Source organism: Coregonus lavaretus (assembly GCF_964263955.1).
Source record: "Coregonus lavaretus genome assembly, chromosome: 15".
In the NCBI taxonomy this organism is placed as follows: Eukaryota; Metazoa; Chordata; class Actinopteri; order Salmoniformes; family Salmonidae; genus Coregonus; species Coregonus lavaretus.
The window spans coordinates 8,010,755-8,033,792 of record NC_140002.1 but is presented as its reverse complement, the minus strand read 5'-3'; the positions used below and the strand labels follow the sequence as shown (position 1 = coordinate 8,033,792).

Genomic DNA, 23,038 nt, shown 5'->3' with positions numbered 1-23,038 from the left:
CACCCAACCTCAAACCAATTGAGATGGTTTGGGATTAGTATGACCGCAGAGTGAAGGAAAAGCAGCCAACAAGTGCTCAGCATATGTGGGAACTCATTCAAGACTTTTGGAAAAGCATTCCAGGTGAAGCTGGTTGAGAGAATGCCAAGAGTGTGTAAAGCTGTCATCAAGGCAAAGGGTGGCTATTTGAAGAATCTCTAATATTTAAAAAACCTTGAATGAGTAGGTGTGTCCAAACTTTTGACTGGTACTGTGTGTACCCAGTAGGTCCCTCAGGTCCTCTGGCACTGGCCTTTTAACTATCCCAAAGCCTAGGACCAAGAGGCATGGAGAGGCATCCTTTAATTATTATGCCCCCAGCCTCTGGAATAGCCTGCCACATCTTTTTAGCTTTGGTTTTCCTTAGGGTGCTTTTTAGTTTTTCAGTTTGTGTCATTCTTTAAAAAAAAAAATTCATCTTATGTTTGTTGTGTAGTAAATATTAAGTTTTTCATGTAAATTGCATCTGAAATGTGCAGGATAAATAAAGCTTGACTCAGTCTGGGAGATGCTGTATGGGTAAACTGGGTAACACCCTCCACTCCACTCCCCTGCCCCCACCCCCACCCCCACCCCCACCCCCACTATCCTGCCCCCACCCCCACTCCCACTCCCCTGCCCCCACCCCCACTCCCCTGCCTCCACCCCCGCCCCCTCTCATGCCCCCACCCCCAAACCATACACACTAGGCTCCTGCCAACCCAAAATAAATAAAATATAATCAGAAAGATGGAGCACATGCACCAGCTAACAAACCACTCACTCACACATGCACACACACACACACACACACACACTGACCCATAAGCCTCTTTAAGGTAGACCTGCTGAAAATACAATTAAACCCCATGGGGCTGTGTTGTTGGTGGGACGAGCTACAATAACCTCCTTAAATGTGTGTCTCTCTGTCTGGCGTGGAGCGGTATCTATCTACTCTGGAGATGAGGAGAAAAGCGCTAGCTGGTGTAGGGAGTGAGTATTAGCAGTGGTAATGCTGGCTCCACACACCCAGCCTGCCTCCCTGCCGTGTTGAATGACATTTAGATCCTACTTAGAATGCGTTTTTAATCATGGTCATTAACAAAGCAGGCTAATTTCACCACAGCCGCTATGGTAGTCTGGGAAGAACACAACAGAGGAGAGGAGGCAGGGAGAGATAGAGGGAGAGAGGAGAGAGGGAGGGAGGAGAGGATGAGGGAGAAAGGGGGAGGGAGGATCAACTTGAGAGACTCTCTGGTAGGCATGTCAACATCTCAGCACAGAGACACACAGGGATGGAGGGAGGTAAGGAAGGAGGGAGGAAGGGTGAGGAGGAGGGGTGTGGGATGGAGGGAAGGAGGAGGTTACAAAACTGAGATGATACTCAGCACACTTTTCTACCTCTCACCGCCATCCACTCTACCGTACCTGATTCACTCTAGTCTACTGTACCTGATTCACTCTAGTCTACTGTACCTGATTCACTCTAGTCTAATGTACCTGATTCACTCTAGTCTACTGTACCTGATTCACTCTAGTCTAATGTACCTGATTCACTCTAGTCTAATGTACCTGATTCACTCTAGTCTACTGTACCTGATTCACTCTAGTCTACTGTACCTGATTCACTCTAGTCTACTGTACCTGATTCACTCTAGTCTACTGTACCTGATTCACTCTAATCTACCGTACCTGATTCACTCTAGTCTACTGTACCCGATTCACTCTAGTCTACTGTACCTGATTCACTCTAGTCTACTGTACCTGATTCACTCTAGTCTACTGTACCCGATTCTCTACGGTACCTGATTCACTCTAGTCTACTGTACCTGATTCACTCTATTGTACCCGATTCACTCTAGTCTACTGTACCCGATTCTCTACGGTACCTGATTCACTCTAGTCTACTGTACCCGATTCTCTACGGTACCTGATTCACTCTAGTCTACTGTACCCGATTCTCTACGGTACCTGATTCACTCTAGTCTACTGTACCCGATTCTCTACGGTACCTGATTCACTCTAGTCTACTGTACCCGATTCTCTACTGTACCTGATTCACTCTACAGTCATGGTCAAAAGTTTTGAGAATGACACAAGTATTGGTCTTCACAAAGTTTGCTGCTTCAGTGTTTTTAGATATTTTTGTCAGATGTTACTATGGTATACTGAAGTATAATTACAAGCATTCCATTAGTGTCAAAGGCTTTTATTGACAATTACATGAAGTTTATGCAAAGAGTCAATATTTGCAGTGTTGACCCTTCTTTTTCAAGACCTCTGCAATCCACCCTGGCATGCTGTCAATTAACTTCTGGGCCACATCCTGACTGATGGCAGCCCATTCTTGCATAATCAATACTTGGAGTTTGTCAGAATTTGTGGGGTTTTGTTTGTCCACCCGCCTCTTGAGGATCGACCACAAGTTCACAATGGGATTAAGGTCTGGGGAGTTTCCTGGCCATGGACCCAAAATGTTGTTGTTTTGTTCCCCGAGCCACTGCAATCTTACTAGCAGCAATATCCTTGCCTGTGAAGCCCTTTTTGTGCAAAGCAATGATGACGGCACGCGTTTCCTTGCAGGTAACCAAGGTTAACAGAGGAAGAACAATGATTTCAAGCACCACCCTCCTTTTAAAGCTTCCAGTCTGTTATTCTAACTCAAACAGCATGACAGAGTGATCTCCAGCCTTGTCCTCATCAACACTCTCACCTGTGTTAACGACAGAATCACTAACATGATGTCAGCTGGTCCTTTTGTGGCAGGGCTGAAATGCAGTGGAAATTAAGTTCATTTTCATGGCAAAGAGGGACTTTGCAATTAATTGCAATTCATCTGATCACTCTTCATAACATTCTGGAGTATATGCAAATTGCCATCATAAAAACTGAGGCAGCAGACTTTGTGAAAATTAATATTTGTGTCATTCTCAAAACTTTTGACCACGACTGTAGTCTACTGTACCTGATTCACTCTATTGTACCCGATTCACTCTACTATACCCGATTCACTCTAATGTACCTGATTCATTCTAGTCTACTGTACCTGATTCACTCTAGTCTACTGTACCTGATTCACTCTAGTCTACTGTACCTGATTCCTCATAATGAGATTGACAAGACAAAGAGGTGTCACGGGGTCACACCAACAGAACCTTCAACATTCCTGACCGACCCATCCCCCGTTAGATCCTCCTGTTACCCAACTCCCTAAGGCTACGGCCACACTCAGACGCATGAACACTGATTCAATCGTATATGACCTACATCACTGTCTGCTTTTGTTTGTCAAAAGTACAACTCAAGACAACTATTGTTGGACGAGTTACATACGTAAAAATACGGACTCTCTGTGTCCCAAATGGCACAGTATTGCACTAAATAGGGAATAGGGTGCCATTTGGGATGCAACCTCTAACACCTGTCCAATCCCTCTATCGTCCCCTCTCCTCTAGCCAGTCACGTGTCCCTCCTCCTCCCCCCTGTGCCCACCAGGCCAGGAAGAGCTGCTGTGATGGCGTCATCAGCACCCCCAGGCCAGCAGTTTCCATGACGCAGCAACAGCACCAGCACCTCTGCTGGAGACAGGAGACCTGAGGAGGAGGTGTGGAGAGTTTAGGAGGGGATGAGGGGAGGGAGGAAGGAGGGGATGAGGGTAGGAGAGGTGGAATAGAGAGAAGGACAGAGAGAAAGGAGGGAAGAGAGGTGGAACAGAGAGAAGGGAGAGAGGGAGAGGGAGAGAGGGGAAGGGAACAGAGAGAAGGGAGAGAGGGAGAGGGAGAGAGGGGAAGGGAACAGAGAGAAGGTAGGGAGGGAGGGGGAACAGAGAGAAGGTAGGGAGGGAGGGGGAACAGAGAGAAGGGAGAGAGGGAGGGGAACAGAGAGAAGGGAGAGAGGGAGGGGGAACAGAGAGAAGGTAGGGAGGGAGGGGGAACAGAGAGAAGGGAGAGAGAGAGAGGGAGAGAGGGGAAGGGAACAGAGAGAAGGCAGGGAGGGAGGGGGAACAGAGAGAAGGTAGGGAAGGAGGGGGGAACAGAGAGAAGGGAGAGAGAGAGAGGGAGAGAGGGGAAGGGAACAGAGAGAAGGGAGGGAGGGGGAACAGAGAGAGGGGGAAGGGAACAGAGAGAAGAAATGGCAGGGCTATTCATGACCCACTCCACCCCGATGCACATCTCTGCTGGCTGTAGCCCCCCCTCCCCTCTCCTGGCTCTGCTCCGTGGACCCTGGGGCCTAGGCTGCTGCGGTATGATAGCAGCCCACGCTAGGCTCGGCAGGGCTGGGAATGTGCTGGCTGGGACAGGTTCAGGCTAAGCTAGGTAGGGCCAGGGAGGGAGGAAGGCTAAGCTAGGCTAGGTAGGGCCAGGGAGGGAGGAATTCTAAGCTAGGCTAGGTAGGGCCAGGGAGGGAGGAATTCTAAGCTAGGCTAGGTAGGGCCAGGGAGGGAGGAAGGCTAAGCTAGGCTAGGTAGGGCCAGGGAGGGAGGAAGGCTAAGCTAGGCTAGGTAGGGCCAGGGAGGGAGGAAGGCTAAGCTAGGCTAGGTAGGGCCAGGGAGGGAGGAAGGCTAAGCTAGGCTAGGTAGGGCCAGGGAGGGAGGAAGGCTAAGCTAGGCTAGGTAGGGCCAGGAAGGGAGGAAGGCTAAGCTAGGCTAGGTAGGGCCAGGGAGGGAGGAAGGCTAAGCTAGGCTAGGTAGGGCCAGGGAGGGAGGAAGGCTAAGCTAGGCTAGGTAGGGCCAGGGAGGGAGGAAGGCTAAGCTAGGCTAGGTAGGGCCAGGGAGGGAGGAAGGCTAAGCTAGGCTAGGTAGGGCCAGGGAGGGAGGAAGGCTAAGCTAGGCTAGGTAGGGCTAGGAAAGATTTGTGTTTGTGCAGGCCCCACTACAGTCTGCCGATTGTTCTCAGGTGCCAACCATCTCCCTGACAACCCCACATACGCACAGAGCAAGGGAAAGGGAGAGGGAAAGAGGGGAGAGAGAGTGAGAGAGAGAGTGAGAGAGAGCGAGAGAGAGAGAGCACTCTGTAAACTCGACACCTGAAGAAACACAAATTAAGTGTTAAAATGAGGCCCAAAGTATCAGTCTGGGGATAGAGCTCAATATCAACACCCAGAAGGTCCTTAAGTCGATTCCACCACTATAACACTCAAAGAGACTCTACAACCCTCTGTTTGCCATCCTGGGTGACCAGTAGGGATGGGGGAGAATAATCGATACAGTTACATATATCGGGATATCATTTTTTACGATACATCAAATAGTTTAGACAATATTGCAATATTATTTTCGCGTTAGTTGGCAGTACCTGCAGCAAAACGACAGTATTTTTCCTTCATAGTTTGTTCTCCATCATCTTTTTAAATATGTTTGTTTTCTCATGGCTCTCTCTTGTCCCTCTGCAGCATACCTATTGTTAGCAATATGTTTGGAACATCGAATCGCAATAAAATCACAGTATCAAATCGCAAATACATATAGAATCGTGAGAATTGCAATACGTATCGTATTGGGACCTAAATATCGTGATAATATCGTATCGTGAGGTCCCTGGCAATTCTCAGCCCTAGTGGCCAGATGCCAGTCTGTGTCTGCATCCCAAATGGCACCCTATTCCCATAAGGCTCTGGTCAAAAGTAGTGCACTATATAGGGAAAACTGTGCCATTTGGGACTCTGCCAGCCTTACTGCATTATCAGGGGCTGCTCTCCCCTCCGATCCCCTGGTTCATCCCCGGCTCATCCCTGGTTCAGCCTGTTCAACAAGGGAAGGTCACACACTTAAAGCCTGAGGATTTAGGAGAGCAGCTCTGACTTAGAAGAGGTGCATGCACCACACTGCACCACACCCATGGAGCTCAGAAAGAAATGGTCGGAGGGCAGGGACACTGGACCCACACCATGACAATTCCTCCGGGATACCTCTACCCCTCTGACCCTGAAGATACTATTGAGGTGAAGTACACCGAAGAACCTACACTTGCACCAAGACAGGTAAACAGATGTGTTTCCATGGTTCTAGCTGGGACTCTCAGAAAGGGCGCTTGCAGACAGAAAGGGCGGGCGGGGTGGCCCATTAATTTTTAATGTAGCCTATGCGGGGGGCGAAATTCCATCCAGGCGGTGTGGTCAGCGGTGCTCGTGAAGGCCACTCAGCTGAGGCAAAGAAAATAGGAATCTGCTCTATTTTTCAAGCGGCATCATTGTTGTTGACCAATCACAGTAGAAAACGTAGCCTGCGTAGTGATACTTCAGCACTTACATCCAACAGCAGGACCAGCTAACTTGCCCATTCTAGCTAGCTGGCTAACAATATCAGTTTACAGTCAGGTTTAACAATAAAAATCATTGTTATCTAATATATTTTGGGGTTAATCATTTCTGTTTCTGATGTAAATACTTTTTATCGCACGTTGATAATGTTTGTTTATTTCGTTGCTATGGTCACTGGAGGGTGTCGCCCTTGTGTGAAGGCACAAGAAACAACACACACACAAACACACAGCGAGTTCAGCGCCCCTGGAGCGATTTGGGGTGAAGTGCTTCAAGATAAAGTGTATGTCAACCTGTTCCTACATGGTACAGCAACGTCTGTCTGTCATCAGGAGTCTGATCAACGTCTGTCTGTCATCAGGAGTCTGATCAACGTCTGTCTGTCATCAGGAGTCTGATCAACGTCTGTCTGTCATCAGGAGTCTGATCAACCTCTGTCTGTCATCAGGAGTCTGATCAACGTCTGTCTGTCATCAGGAGTCTGATCAACGTCTGTCTGTCATCAGGAGTCTGATCAACGTCTGTCTGTCATCAGGAGTCTGATCAACCTCTGTCTGTCATCAGGAGTCTGATCAACCTGTCTGTCATCAGGAGTCTGATCAACCTCTGTCTGTCATCAGGAGTCTGATCAACCTGTCTGTCATCAGGAGTCTGATCAACCTGTCTGTCATCAGGAGTCTGATCAACCTGTCTGTCATCAGGAGTCTGATCAACCTGTCTGTCATCAGGAGTCTGATCAACTTGTCTGTCATCAGGAGTCTGATCAACCTGTCTGTCATCAGGAGTCTGATCAACCTGTCTGTCATCAGGAGTCTGATCAACCTGTCTGTCATCAGGAGTCTGATCAACCTGTCTGTCATCAGGAGTCTGATCAACCTGTCTGTCATCAGGAGTCTGATCAACCTGTCTGTCATCAGGAGTCTGATCAACCTGTCTGTCATCAGGAGTCTGATCAACCTGTCTGTCATCAGGAGTCTGATCAACTTGTCTGTCATCAGGAGTCTGATCAACCTGTCTGTCATCAGGAGTCTGATCAACCTGTCTGTCATCAGGAGTCTGATCAACCTGTCTGTCATCAGGAGTCTGATCAACCTGTCTGTCATCAGGAGTCTGATCAACCTGTCTGTCATCAGGAGTCTGATCAACTTGTCTGTCATCAGGAGTCTGATCAACCTGTCTGTCATCAGGAGTCTGATCAACCTGTCTGTCATCAGGAGTCTGATCAACCTGTCTGTCATCAGGAGTCTGATCAACTTGTCTGTCATCAGGAGTCTGATCAACCTGTCTGTCATCAGGAGTCTGATCAACCTGTCTGTCATCAGGAGTCTGATCAACTTGTCTGTCATCAGGAGTCTGATCAACCTGTCTGTCATCAGGAGTCTGATCAACCTGTCTGTCAAACCAAAACTCCTTCTGCTACTCTAGCAGAGCATCCTCATCACTACTCATCTACTGAAGTATCTGCTACCACAACATGCTGACAGTCTCACACCACAATACACTATTAAGGATCACCAACACGGCATCTAAACGGATTGGACTCCCCGCTCCAAAACTGTCCCTTCAGAATGAACGCGCTATCCAGTGCAAAGCCCCTCACATGATCTCCAGCCCAGACCACCCACTCCACCACTGCTTTGATCTTCTCCCATCAGGTCGGAGATATCGGACAATTAAATGTCACACTGCGTGCTTCAGGAGGAGTTTCATCCCAGGGGCTATGACTATTATGAACAATTCCATGTACTGTAGCTTCCTCCTATGTGCGGGTGGGGTACTATTTATGGTAGGCTGTTTGTTTCCTGCTAGGTTTTCTAAATGTTTTGTGTATGCAATGTGAGCTGTGCCAAGATTTTCTTCTTGTAGGACAATAAACCTGATTCTGACCTACACAGACACACACCGCCCTCAGTCGAAATTGAGGGTGCATCCTGTTTCCATTGACCATCCTTGAGATGCTTCTACAACTTGATTGGAGTCCACCTGTGATAAATTAAATTGATTTGACATGATTTGGAAAGGAACACACCTGTCTATATAAATTCCCAAAGTTGACAGTGCATGTAAGAGCAGAAATCAAGCCATGAGGTCGACGGAATTGTCCGTAGAGCTCCGAGACAGGATGGTGTCGAGGCACAGATCTGGGGAAGGGTACCAAAAAATGTCTGCAGCATTGAAGGTCCCCAAGAACACAGTGGCCTCCATCATTCTTAAATGGAAGAAGTCTGTAACCACCAACACTCTTCCTAGAGCTGTCCGCCTGGCCAAACTGAGCAATTGGGAGAGAAGGGCCTTGGTCAGGGAGGTGATCAAGAACCCGAAGGTCACTCTGACACAGCTCCAGAGTTCCTCTGTGGAGATGGGAGAACCTTCCAGATGGACAACCATCTCTGCAGCACTCCACCAATCAGGCCTTTATGGTAGAGTGGCCAGACGGAAGCCACTCCTCAGTAAAAGGCGTATGACAGCCTGCTTGGAATTTGCAAAAAGGCACCCAAAGGACTCTCAGACCATGAGAAACAAGATTATCTGGTCTCATGAAACCAAGATTGAACTCTTTGGCCTGAATGCCAAGCGTCACGTCTGGAGGAAACCTGGCACCATCCCTACGGTGAAGCATGGTGGTGGCAGCATCATGCTGTGGGGGTGTTTTTCAGCAGCAGGGACTGGGAGACTAGTCAGGATCGAGAGAAAGATGAAGGGAGCAAAGTACAGAGAGCTCCTTGATGAAAACCTGCTCCAGAGCGCTCAGGACCTCAGACTGGGGAAAAGGTTCACCTTCCAACAGGACAATGACCGTAGGCACACAGCCAAGACAACACAGGAGTGGCTTCGGGACAAGTCTCTGAATGCCCTTGAGTGGCCCAGCCAGAGCCCGGACTTGAACCTGATCGAACATCTCTGGAGAGACCAGAAAATAGCTGTGCAGCGACGCTCCCCATCCATCCTGACAAAGCTTGACAGGATCTGCAGAGAAGAATGGGAGAAACTCCCCAAATACAGGTGCGCCAAGCTTGTAGAGTCATACCCAAGAAGACTCGAGGCTGTAATTGCTACCAAAGGTGCTTCAACAAGGTACTGAGTAAAGGGTCTGAATACTTACATAAATTTGATATTTTTATTTGATACATTTGCAAAAAATTCTTAAAACCAGTTTTTGCTTTGTCATTATGGGTTATTGTGTGTAGAAAAAAACAATTGAATCAATTTTAGAATAAGGCTTTAACGTAACCAAATGTGGAAAAAGTCAAGGGGTTTGAATACTTTTTGAATGGACTGTATAGAGCCATTATTGCATGGAACTCCCTTCCATCTCATATTGCTCAAAAGAAACAGCAGACCTGGTTTCAAAAAACTGATAAAGCAACATCTCACGGCACAACGCCTCTCCCCTATTTGACCTGGATATTTTGTGTGTATGCACTTATATATAGGCCATGTGTGCCGTTTTTAAAAAAAGTATGTAGTTCTGTCCTTGAGCTGTTCTTGTTTATTGTTTATGTTCTGTATCATGTTATGTTTTGTTTGTACCCCAGGAAGAGTAGCTAATGGGTATCCTAATAAAATACCAATACCAAATATTAAATAACAGAAGAATATCTAAAATTTTCCTTATGCAAAACCATTTGAGCCTCAGAGCACACAAAATATAATTTTACAATTACATCTAAACTGTTTTAAAATGTAATTTGATTAAGTGTTAATTTGCTCATCTATGGCCATAACATTGGGTCAAATGACATTCATTAGACCTATGATTAATTATTAATTACAGCTAAATAATTGAATGTATTAAATCAGGGATGGGCAACTTTGGTGGGGCCCACAAAAAATTAGAACTCATGAGGGGCTCGTGGGTCTGCCTACCCACATACCATTTTTAATATGATATCTGATGATCAATAGGCACCCCCGGTCGGTAATTCGACCAAGATTACTACAAGTTTAGATAGCTGGCCGCTAGACTAACTTACCAATATAAAACATTTGGCTAAATGAGTGACTGTCAGTGACTGACATTGTGTTATTTCATAGTTTGGATGTCTTCACTATTATTCTACAATGTAGAAAATAGTTTTAAAAAATAAAGAAAAACCCTGGAATGAGTAGGTGTGTCCAAACTTTTGACTGGTACTGTATATACAAAAATATTATAATCATATTATAATGCTCAAATGAATGTCATGCTGAATATATACATGTTCATGTCATTGTCACTCAAAAATAATTAGAATTTAGTTGCTAGTAGAATAACGTTACAATGCAAATACATTCTGTATATACAGTGCCCTCCACTATTATTGGCACCCCTGTTTAAGATGTGGTCGAGGACTTCCAAAAATTCTCCTTTTTTTTTAAACATAGAACCCAAATGCAAAAAAATAGAAAAATCCAACCTTTTATTTAAGTACATTACTTTGGTGGTAAAAAAAAAATCACACATTTAGAAAAAAAAAAACTTGAAATCATGTGTCCCACAATTATTGGCACCCCTAACAATTCCGCTGAAAATTTTAATTGATTTTTAAAAAAATATATTTTTCTGTAGTTGCTAAAGTTGGTCAGGGTATCTAGGAACTTTTAATTAGTAATTCATGACTTCCTGTTTCCCTGGGGTATAAATATGACGTGACACAGAGGCCTAATTCTCTTACCCATTTGTCAACATGGCAAAGACAAGAGAACACACCATTCAAGTAAGGCAGATTTGTGTCGACCTTCATAAGTCAGGCAATGGCTACAAGAAAATAGCCACTCACCTTAACTTGCCCGTATCTACAGTCAGAGGAATCATTAAGAAGTTTAAAACAACTGGAACAGTGACAAACAAGGCTGGAAGAGGTCCCAAGTTTATCTTGCCACAACGCACAGTGAGGAGGATGGTAAGAGAAGTAAAAAAAAGTCCTAAGCTCACTGTCACAGAATTGCATCAAAGAGTGGCATCTTGGGGTCACAAAGTCTCCAAAACAACCATCAGACGCTCTCTACATGCCAACAAGCTGTTTGGGAGGCATGCAAGGAAAAAGCCTTTTCTCACTAACACTCACAAACGTAAACGTCTGGAGTTTGCTAAGCGGCACTGGGACTTCAACTGGGATCGTGTGCTTTGGTCAGATGAGACTAAGATTGAGCTTTTTGGCAACAAACACTCTAAGTGGTCTGGCGTAAAACAAAAGATGAGTATGCCGAAAAGCACCTCATGCCCACCGTGAAGTATGGTGGAGGATCTGTGATGCTGTGGGCCTGTTTCTCTTCCAAAGGCCCTGGGAACCTTGTTAGGGTGCATGGCATTATGAACGCTTTGAACTACCAGGACATTTTAAATAAAAACCTGATGGCCTCTGCCAGAAAGCTGAAGATGGGTCGTCATTGGGTCTTTCAGCAGGATAATGATCCAAAACATGTGGCAAAATCTACACAAAAATGGTTCAGCAGTCACAAACTCAAGGTCCTCCCATGGCCATCTCAGTCCCCAGACCTCAACCCAATCGAAAACCTGTGGGGCGAGCTAAAGAGGAGAGTGCATAAGAGAGGACCCAGGACACTGGATGATCTAGAAAGATTGTGCAAAGAAGAATGGTCAAAGATCCCTCTCTCTGTGTTCTCCAATCTTGTGAAATGTTATAGGAGGAGATTAAGTGATGTCTTGTTGGCAAAAGGGGGTTGTACAAAGTATTAACATCAGGGGTGCCAATAATTGTGGGACACATGATTTCAAGTTATTTTTTTTCTAAATGTGTGATTTTTTTTTTTACACCAAAGTAATGTACTTAAATAAAAGGTTGGATTTTTCTCTTTTTTTGCATTTGGGTCCTATGTTGTTTAAAAAAAAAGGAGAATTTTTGGAAGTCCTCGACCACATCTTAAACAGGGGTGCCAATAATTGTGGAGGGCACTGTAGCTCCATTCTTGTGGATTTTATTCCTTGTGTTACTATTTTTATTTTTATGATGATTTTTTAGCTCTGCATTGTTGGGAAAGGCTCATAAGCAAACATTTCACCATTAAGTAGTCATGTGTAATTTAAAAAAACAATTTTATGTGGTTTTGGAACTAAACCTCCCTTGCACTGACCTGCTTTGTAACACCTTTTGCCTAGTTGTTTTGGTGGGCTGTCCCTCATTAACTGCTCTGTAAGCATTCCCGTAGTTCGCTTCTGGAGCCAGTTTTGTCAACAAGATGCGGGCGTGGAGGCATGATGCTTTCGCCATGCTGTCACCATTTTCTCTCTCCTCTCTTTTTCTTCACAAAAGTGGCTGTGTCAGCTGCATGCGCAAGTAGCCTGGCTAGCTACTGCCCTCTTGAGAAGATTCAGACAAATGACTACAAATACTCGATCCTCTCAATCTGTATATGACATGAAACACATTTGACAGAAGTACCGAACCGTGTTTCATGTTCTAGTATCAAAAAAGTATATAAGTTTCGGTATACCGTGCAACACTACTCAAAACCCATTGGATGAGAAGGTCAGAGGGGAGGGACTTCTGGCTTTCTCATCCAATGGGTTTTGAGAAGGAGGCGAGGAGAGAGGACGTGAGGAGTATGCGATTGAGATTCTCCCATGGTCTCCAGAGATGTGCACTTGCACACCCCCCATTATGGATTTGAAATTATTGGATTGGTGTAAGCATTGGCAGGGGGGAGTTTCCACCATTGTTAAATCCATGACATGGTGTGCGCAAGTGCACACTTCCAGTGAAGGGTGGTGAATCGGGAGACAGATGTAGATGGTGTGAGACTGGACTCTCCTCTACTCCCCATAGGGGATGGGGGAGTGTGTGGGTGTTATATCTCATTAACTCCCCCAGAAACTCACACCGCATACACACACACAGACCCCCCCCCCCCCCTTGTGGTGTGTCAGACCTACCTAGCTGTTTCAGGAGGGAACCATTCTCACACTTCCACCTCTCTTTCTTCTTCTCTGGACTGCTTTTCCGCCGCTCCTTCCCCCTCTCCTTCACCCCGTTCTGCTTTCCCTTCTGCCCCTTCATGGTTTTCTCTGCAGAGGAAATAGAGCAACATTACAGTGCAGCCATGCATGAAGTTAGGGAGAGGCAGGAGCAGGCCTACACTAGGATTTATTGTAGCGGGGGACTTTAATAAAGGGAATCTGAGGAAAACTCTCCTGAAATTCTATCAACACATCTCCTGTGCTACAAGCGAAGAGAACACACTTAACCATTGTTACTCTCTCTTCCGGGACAGCTACAATGCCCACACCCGCCCTCCCATCGGCAAATCAGATCACGCCTCCATCCTGCTCCTTCCCGCCTATAGGCACAAACTTTAGCAAGAAGCACCAGTGGCAGGGACTGTTCAACGTTGGTCTGACCAATCGGAATCTATGCTTCAAATCTATGCTTTCCTAGTCCACGTGTTTGATCACGTGGACTAGGAAATGTAGTATCGACGTATACACTGACTCAGTGACTGGGTTCATCATAAAGTGCATAGAAGATGTTGTTCCTACTGTGACGATTAGAAAAACGTGGATAGATGGCAGCATTCACGCAAAACTGAAAGCATGAACCACCGCATTTAACCATGGGAAGGTGACTGGGAACATGGACGTATACAAACAGACCAGCTATGACTTCCGTAAGGCAATCAAAGAAGAAAAACAACAGTACAGGGCCAAAGTGGAGTCGCAATTCAACGGCTTCGAGCAAAACAACACAGAGCCGTCGACGTGGACTGTGTGCTCCCGATCTCCGTGGCCGACGTGAGTAAGACATTCAAGCATGTTAACCCTTGCAAGGCTGCTGGCCCAGTCTGTTGTTCCCACTTGCTTCAAGATGTCCACCATTGTTCCTAAGCGAAGGTAACTGGACTAAATGACTATCGCCCCGTAGCACTCACTTCTGTCATCATGAAGTGCTTTAAGGGGCTAGTTATGGATCACATCACCTCCACCTTACCCAACACTCTAGACCACGTGTCAAACTCATTCCACGGAGGGCCGAGTGTCTGCGGGTTTTTGCTCCACCCTTGTACTTGATTGATAAATGAAGGTCACTAATTACTAAGGAACTCCCCTCACCTGGTTGTCTACGTCTTAATTGAAAGAAAGAATCAAAAACCTTCAGACACTCGGCCCTCCATGGAATGAGTTTGACACCCCTGCCCTAGACCCACAACAATTTGCATACCGCACCAACAGATCCACGAACGACGCAATCGCCATTGCACTGCACACTGCCCTATCCCACCTGGACAAGAGGGATACCTATGTAAGAATGCCTTCAACACCAGCCTTCAACACCACAGTGCCCTCCAAGCTCATCACTATGCTCAGGGCCCTGGGTCTGAACCCCTCCCTGTACCATTGGGTCCTAGACTTCCTGACGTACCGACCCAAGGTTATGAGGTAGGCACAAATCCGTCCCGTGGGTGATAGAAACACATATATAAACTACCAGTCAGAAGTTTGGACACACCTATTAATTTAAGGGTTTTTCTTGATTTTTACAATTTTTTTTACATTGTTGAATAATAGTGAAGACATCAAAACTATGAAATAACACATATGGAATCATGTAGTAACCAAAAAAGTGTTAAACAAATCAAAATATTTTAGATTCTTCAATTAGCCACCTTTTGCCTTGATGACAGCTTTGCACACTCTTGGCATTCTCTCAACCAGTTTCATGAGGTAATCACCTGGAATGCATTTCAATTAACAGGTGTGCCTTGTTAAAAGTTCATTTGTGGAATTTATTTCCTTCTTAATGCGTTTGAGCCAATCAGTTGTGTTGTGACAAGGTAGGTGGGTATACAGAAGATAGCCCTATTTGGTAAAAGACCAAGTCCATATTATGGCAAGAACAGCTCAAATAAGCAAAGAGAAACGACAGTCCATCATTCCTTTAAGACATGAAGGTCAGTCAATAAAGAATATTTAAAGAACATTGAAAGTTTCTTCAAGTGCAGTCGCAAAAACCATCAAGCGCTACAATGAAACTGGCTCTCAAGAGGACCGCCACAGAAATGGAAGACCCAGAGTTACCTCTGCTGCAGGGGATAAGTTCATTAGAGTTACCAGCCTCAGAAATTGCAGCCCAAATAAATGCTTCACAGACTTCAAGTAACAGACACATCTCAACATCAACTGTTCAGAGGAGACTGTGTGAATCCGTCCTTCATGGTCGAATTGCTGCAAAGAAACCACTACTAAAGGACACCAATAAGAAGAAAAGACCTGCTTGGGCCAAGAAACACGAGCAATGGACATTAGACCGGTGGAAATTTGTCCTTTGGTCTGGAGTCCAAATTGGAGATTTTTGGTTTCAACCGCCGTGTCTTTGTGAGACGTGGTGTGGGTGAACGGATGATCTCTGCATGTGTATTTCCCACCGTAAAGCATGGAGGAAGAGGTGTTATGGTGTTGGTGTGCTTTGCTGGTGACACTGTCAGTGATTTGTTTACAATTCAAGGCACACTTAACCAGCATGGCTACCACAGCATTCTGCAGCGATACGCCATCCCATCTGGTTTGGACTATAATTTGTTTTTCAACAGGACAATGACCCAACACACCTCCAGGCTGTGTAAGGGATATTTGACAAAGAAGGAGAGCGATGGAGTGACGCGGCCTCCACAATCCCCCGACCTCAACCCAATTTAGATGGTTTGGGATGAGTCGGACCGCAGAGTGAAGGAAAAGCAGCCAACAAGTGCTCAGCATACAGTTGAAGTCGGAAGTTTACATACACATTAGCCAAATACATTTAAACTCAGTATTTCACAATTCCTGACATTTAATCCTAGTAGGAAATCCCCATCTTAGGTCAGTTAGGATCACCACTTTATTTTAAGAATATGAAATGTCAGAATAATAGTAGAGAGAATGATTTATTTCAGCTTTTATTTATTTCATCACATTCCCAGTGGGTCAGAAGTTTACATACACTCAATTAGTATTTGGTAGCATTGCCTTTAAATTGTTTAACTTGGGTCAAACGTTTTGGGTTGCCTTCCACAAGCTTCCCACAATAAGTTGTGTGAATTTTGGCCCATTCCTCCTGACAGAGCTGGTGTAACTGAGTCAGGCTTGAAGGCCTCCTTGCTCGCACACGCCTTTTCAGTTCTGCCCACAAATGTTCTATAGGATTGAGGTCAGGGCTTTGTGATGGCCACTCCAATACCTTGACTTTGTTGTCCTTAAGTCATTTTGCCACAACTTTGGAAGTATGCTTGGGGTCATTGTCCATTTGGAAGACCCATTTGCGACCAAGCTTTAACTTCCTGACTGATGTCTTGAGATGTTGCTTCAATATATCCACATAATTTTCCTTCCTCATAATACCATCTATTTTGTGAAGTGCACCAGTCCCTCCTGCAGCAAAGCACCCTCTCAGCATGATGCTGCCACCCCCGTGCTTCACGGTTGGGATGGTGTTTTTCGGCTTGCAAGCCACCCCATGTGCAGTTGCAAACCGTAGTCTGGCTTTTTTATGGCGGTTTTGGAGCAGTGGCTTCTTCCTTGCTGAGCAACCTTTCAGGTTAAGTCGATATAGGACTAGTTTTACTGTAGATATAGATACTTTTGTACATGTTTCCTCCAGTATCTTCACAAGGTCCTTTGCCGTTGTTCTGGGATTGATTTGCACTTTTCGCACCAAAGTACGTTCATCTCTAGGAGACAGAACGCGTCTCCTTCCTGAGCGGTATGACGGCTGCGTGGTCCCATGGTGTTTATACTTGCGTACTATTGCTGGTACAGATGAACGTGGTACCTTCAGGCGTTTGAAAATTGCTCCCAAGGATGAACCAGACTTGCGGAGGTCTACCATTTTTTTTCTGAGGGCTTGGCTGATTTCTTTTGATTTTCCCATGATGTCAAGCAAAGAGGCACTGCATTTGAAGGTAGGCCTTGAAATACATCCACTGGTACACCTCCAATTGACTCAAATGATGTCAATTAGCCTATCAGAAGCTTCTAAAGCCATGACATCATTTTCTGTAATTTTCCAAGCTGTTTAAAAGGCACAGTCAACTTAGTGTATGTAATCTTCTGACCCACTGGAATTGTGATATAGTGAATTATAAGTGAAATAATCTGTCTGTAAACAATTGTTGGAAAAAGTAGATGTCCTAACCGACTTGGCAAAACTATAGTTTGTTAACAAGAAATGTGTGGAGTGGTTGAAAAACAAGTTTTATTGACTCCAACCTAAGTGTATGTAAACTTCCGACTTCAACTGTAGCTCATTCTAATATTTCTACTAATGTACATTGCATTTTAGTTACACTGTTTATACACGCCGTATATTTAGTTATATACTGGATGCAATGTCAGCAAAATAACTGTTCGTCGGGAGATTCATGAAATGGGTTTCCATAGCCGAGCAGCCGCACACAAGCATAAGATCACCATGTGCAATGCCAAACGTCGGCTGGAGGGGTGTAAAGCTCGCCACCATTGGACTCTGGAGCAGTGGAAACGCGTTCTCTGGAGTGATGAATCAAGCTTCACCATCTGGCAGTCCGACGGACAAATCTGGGTTTGGCGGATGCCAGGAGCACACTACCTGCCTGAATGCATAGTGTCAACTGTAAAGTTTGGTGGAAGAGGTTTCCCTTAGTTCCAGTGAAGGGAAATTTTAACGCTACCGTGTACAATGACATTCTAGACAATTCTGTGCTTCCAACTTTGTGGCAACAGTTTGGGGAAGGCCCTTTCCTGTTTCAGCATGACAATGCCCCTGTGAAAAAAGTGAGGTCCATACAGAAATGGTTTGTCGAGATCGGTGTGGAAGAACTTGACTGGCCTGCACAGAGCCCTAACCTCAACTTCATCGAACACCTTTGGGATGAATTGGAACGCCGACAGCAAATCAGGCCTAATCGCCCAACATCAGTGTCCGACCTCAATAATGCTCTTGTGGCTGAATGGAAGCAAGTCCCCGCAGCAATGTTCCAACATCTAGTGGAACTCATTCCCAGAAGAGTGGAGGCTGTTATAGCAGCAAAGGGGGGACCAACTCCATATTAATGCCCATGATTTTGGAATGAGACGACGAGCAGGTGTCCACATACTTTTGGTAATGTAGTGTAGCTCACTAATATAGCTACTGCTGTAAATATAATATTCTTAGTATATCTTGTGTAAATTCATCCAGCGTACATGTATAGATTACATTTGGATTACTGTTACAGTACTATTTCGGTCGCTAATTGGATTCGTTCCAACATGTCTTGATTTAATTTATGAATGTTTTTCATTATTTGTGTACTTGTTTGACATTTTACTGCATTGTTAGGAGCTAGTAACATAAGCATTTCGCTGCACCCGCTATAACATCTGCTAAACTGTGTACGTGACCAATACATTTTGATTTGACATTTTCTCTCATGATACAGAGTAGATCAACTACTATTTTTTTCTACTGACTGGCTGTACCCTTGGGGACATACTGTCTACATACCACATGGCACCCTATTCCCTATATAGTGCAGGACTGCAGTCAAAAGTAGTGCACTATATAGGGATTAGGGTGCCATTTGGAACCCAGATGTATCGTGCAGCAGTTAAATACAGTTGCATAAAGTATACATAGTCAAATACTGAGTAGGATACATTGCAGTCAATGTTTGATTTCATTATTGTAAACTAAATTGGGTGGTCATTTACATCCTCAAGTGTGGAAAACATTCAGAAGTCATTATAAACCAGGTAGTTTGGGTCCTGGATGCTGATTGGTTGAAACATAATTTCAGCCGTATGTATAATCAGACAATATACCACGGGTATGACGCAAAACGACTTGTTTATTGTTCTATTTATGTTGGTAACCAGTTTATAATAGCAGTAAGGCACCTGGGGGTTTGTGGTATATGGCCAATATACCACAGCTAGGGGCTGTATCCAGGCACGCCGCTTCACATTGTGCTTAAGAACAGCTACAATTACCCCACCAGCTGGACTAATGGTTTTGATGAGAGAAACATCCCATAACCTGACAGACCAAACTGAGAAACATCCCATAACCTGACAGACCAAACTGGGAAACATCCCATAACCTGACAGACCAAACTGAGAAACATCCCATAACCTGACAGACCAAACTGAGAAACATCCCATAACCTGACAGACCAAACTGAGAAACATCCCATAACCTGACAGACCAAACTGAGAAACATCCCATAACCTGACAGACCAAACTGAGAAACATCCCATAACCTGACAGACCAAACTGAGAAACATCCCATAACCTGACAGACCAAACTGAGAAACATCCCATAACCTCACAGACCAAACTGAGAAACGTCCCATAACCTCACAGACCAAACTGAGAAACATCCCATAACCTCACAGACCAAACTGAGAAACGTCCCATAACCTGACAGACCAAACTGAGAAACATCCCATAACCTCACAGACCAAACTGAGAAACATCCCATAACCTGACAGACCAAACTGACAAACCGTCCTCACTGAACAGAAACGGTCCGACGACAACAAGGGGGAGGTGTGTGTGGTTTCCGTGGTGGGCAGGTTGAGTAAACCCAATAAATCCCTCACAATCAACACCTTCAATATCTCTAATCCCGAAAACACACCAACACACGCAAATATTCACACGTATGGACGCTCGCTCACACACTTTCAGTAAATATACATCTGCACTAACATCTATTTGGACACTTATTGTTGGGGGACATGTTTTACCACGCTCCCGCTGCTTAGACCAACAGTGGAGCGGGTGGCGTGCACGCCAGACTTCCTCTCATGCTGGTTATAATAGAGGCTGAAGTGTGGGGGCACTGGGGTGTACTGTACTGTGTGGAGCTACCACTGGCCTCCTCCCCTCACGCTTCCCCTAACATGGAGGCGCAGGACATGCATGAGAGGACCTGAGTGGTACCTCACTGTGTCCTCCGGGTGGGTTGTGTTTCACACTGAGGCTACCCATGGTGTGCGTGTGTATACCCGTGTGTCCATGTTGTTTTAAAAATCTGTTGTGTGGGTGTGTGCCTGAACACTGTGCCCGTAAGTGTTTGTGTGTGACTGTGAATAGGATAGAGTGTATATTAATGAGTGATACGTTGGCTATTTGCAACATCCTCTCTGCAACAGTCCAACTGGGAGAAACATTTGAAAACATTGTTGTCAGTTCAGTTGCATTTCCTTCTCTCTTTCTGTCACTTCTCCTTCTCGCTCTCTCTCTTTCTGTCACTTCTCCTTCTCACTCTCTCTCTTTCTGTCACTTCTCCTTCTCGCTCTCTCTCTCTCTTTCTGTCACTTCTCGCTCTCTCTCTCTCTCTTTCTGTCACTTCTCGCTCTCTCTCTCTCTTTCTGTCACTTCTCGCTCTCTCTCTCTCTGTCACTTCTCGCTCTCGCTCTCTTTCTGTCACTTCTCGCTCTCTTTCTGTCACTTCTCGCTCTCTCTCTCTCTCTTTCTGTCACTTCTCGCTCTCTCTCTCTCTCTTTCTGTCACTTCTCGCTCTCTCTCTCTCTCTTTCTGTCACTTCTCGCTCTCTCTCTCTCTTTCTGTCACTTCTCGCTCTCTCTCTCTTTGTCACTTCTCGCTCTCTCTCTCTTTGTCACTTCTCGCTCTCTCTCTCTCTCTTTCTGTCACTTCTCGCTCTCTCTCTCTCTCTCTCTTTCTGTCACTTCTCCTACTCGCTCTCTCTCTCTCTCTCTTTCTGTCACTTCTCCTTCTCGCTCTCTCTCTCTCTCTTTCTGTCACTTCTCCTTCTCACTCTCTCCCTCTTTCTGTCACTTCTCCTTCTCACTCTCTCCCTCTTTCTGTCACTTCTCCTTCTCGCTCTCTCCCTCTTTCTGTCACTTCTCGCTCTCTCTCTCTCTTTCTGTCACTTCTCGCTCTCTCTCTCTCTTTCTGTCACTTCTCCGTCTCTCTAGCTCTCCCTCTCTTCAATTTGATGGCCTCGTCAGGTGCCACCAAGGGATTCGTCTTTTTGAAGTGTGTGTTTAATTTCCTCTCTTCCTGGGCGTGCTCAGCTGCGGTGTGTGTGTCACCGTGTCCCACTTCTTACCTGCGCTCGTTAGCGCCACACCAGTCTTTTTCTTTCACACTTCCTCTCTTCCTCTCTCTCACGCTCCCTCAGCCCCAGAGTCCCCTCTCCACACACACACACACACACACACACACACACACACACACACACACAGATATCCCAAACACAAGCCACCATTAACTGCAGTGTAGGGCTGTGGTTGAGAGAAACAGACACAGGATGTACAAGTACATTACCTTCTCACTACATTGATACATACAGAATTACATTGCTGTGACTTCCTTCCTGTGATAACCTGAACAAGGGTAAGTTCAGGACAGCAGTATGTGGCCCTGTTCTAATACAAAATGCACCCTTCTTCCTATCTTCCTTGTCCAATACCTTAAACATGTATCCTTTCCTCCTTGAAGTAATAGGTAATGGAATGGAACCCTTCATAATGGATTAGTGAATACTTCAGGGTTCCATTCCATTCCCATATGACTTCAAGGAAGGAAGGAGGGAAGGATGCATGTGTAAAGTATTGGAACAGAGCCTGCCCCAGTGTCCCACTGCTGTAGAGGCAGATGGGCAGGGCCCTCCCTGAGTTGCAGTGTCTACAGGGACTGCTGCTCTTCAACTACGGCTGTGTTCAGCCCTAAAAGCATGTGACTCACTCTAGTGGCTTTACTCTAAGGACTAGACAGACAGATACAGAGCAGTATTTTCTCACTGTGGGAGCTGAGACCCAGACATTGCCTGCGTCCTATATTGGCACCCTATTCCCTACATAGTGCACTTCTTTTGACCGGGGGGAGGGGTGTGGTTTACATGACAAGCAAACTGATGCTTTTTGTGAGCTAGCAGCAGTAAATAAAGTGAGTTCTGAGAAGTTTGAAGATGGCTGTGTGTTTAACATGAGAGCCAGGCCCCAGCGGAGAAAGAGAGAGCGAGACCGAGAGAGGGGGATGGGGATAGATATAGAGAGAGTGTGGGGGGAGGGGAGGGAGAGAGAGGGGGGTGGGGATAGATATAGAGAGAGAGTGGGGGGAGGGGAGGGAGAGAGAGAAAGTGGGTGAGAAAGAGCGAGAACGAGCAATTGATAGAGAAGAAGAGAGAGATGGCGAGAGAGAAGTAGGGAGAAATAAAGGGATGAGAGAAGTCGTCCAGTCATTATGATACTGTCAGCTCTGAGGGTGCAGGCAGAGGCCCTATCTGCATCCCAAATGGCACCATTTTCCCTTTATAGTGCACTGGTTTTGAACAGGGCCCATAGGGAATATGGTGTCATTTGGGACGCATCCCCTGAAGCAGTGTTCTATCACGGGGCTGTCTGTGTGTGTCGGCCCCTCATTTCCATGTGTGAATAGATATGGCTGCATAGCGCCGGGCAGCCAACAAGGCCCCTGATAGCAGTGAAAAGTGCAGAGTCAGGAGGTCTTAATACACAGCGGCGGGCTTTGGGGGCTCAGGAATGATGAACACTGCAAATTAGTACCGGCCTGGGAGACTCACACAACTCCCCGGGCCAACACACCGACACACACACACGCACAAGTGCACACACACACCCACCCTTCCTTTTTCACACAAACACAGGACCCACTCCAACATAACCTACTCCTCTTTCAAATGTTATGCACATAAATCTCACACACACACACACCTTTCCTCTCAAGTTCCTCCCTCCAGAGAGCCCTAGCTAGTTATTCTGTATCAGAGTGGCTGATTTCCCATTCCTACTGACAGACACACAGGGGAAGTCCTCATACTCTCTACCCTAAGCCCTTGACTT

The 23,038-nt window shown here is 45.7% G+C and overlaps 1 pseudogene across 1 annotated transcript in view; it reads right to left on the bottom strand.

Annotated features, from left to right (window-relative positions):
- The window catches only part of LOC311142614 (E3 ubiquitin-protein ligase Jade-2-like), a 185,326-nt pseudogene that overhangs the window by 18,124 nt on the left and 144,164 nt on the right, over positions 1-23,038 (bottom strand). Inside the window, exon 9 of the transcript XR_014615531.1 lies at positions 13,151-13,282. The product of XR_014615531.1 is annotated as an E3 ubiquitin-protein ligase Jade-2-like (transcript). The remainder of the gene's footprint in view (positions 1-13,150; positions 13,283-23,038) is intronic.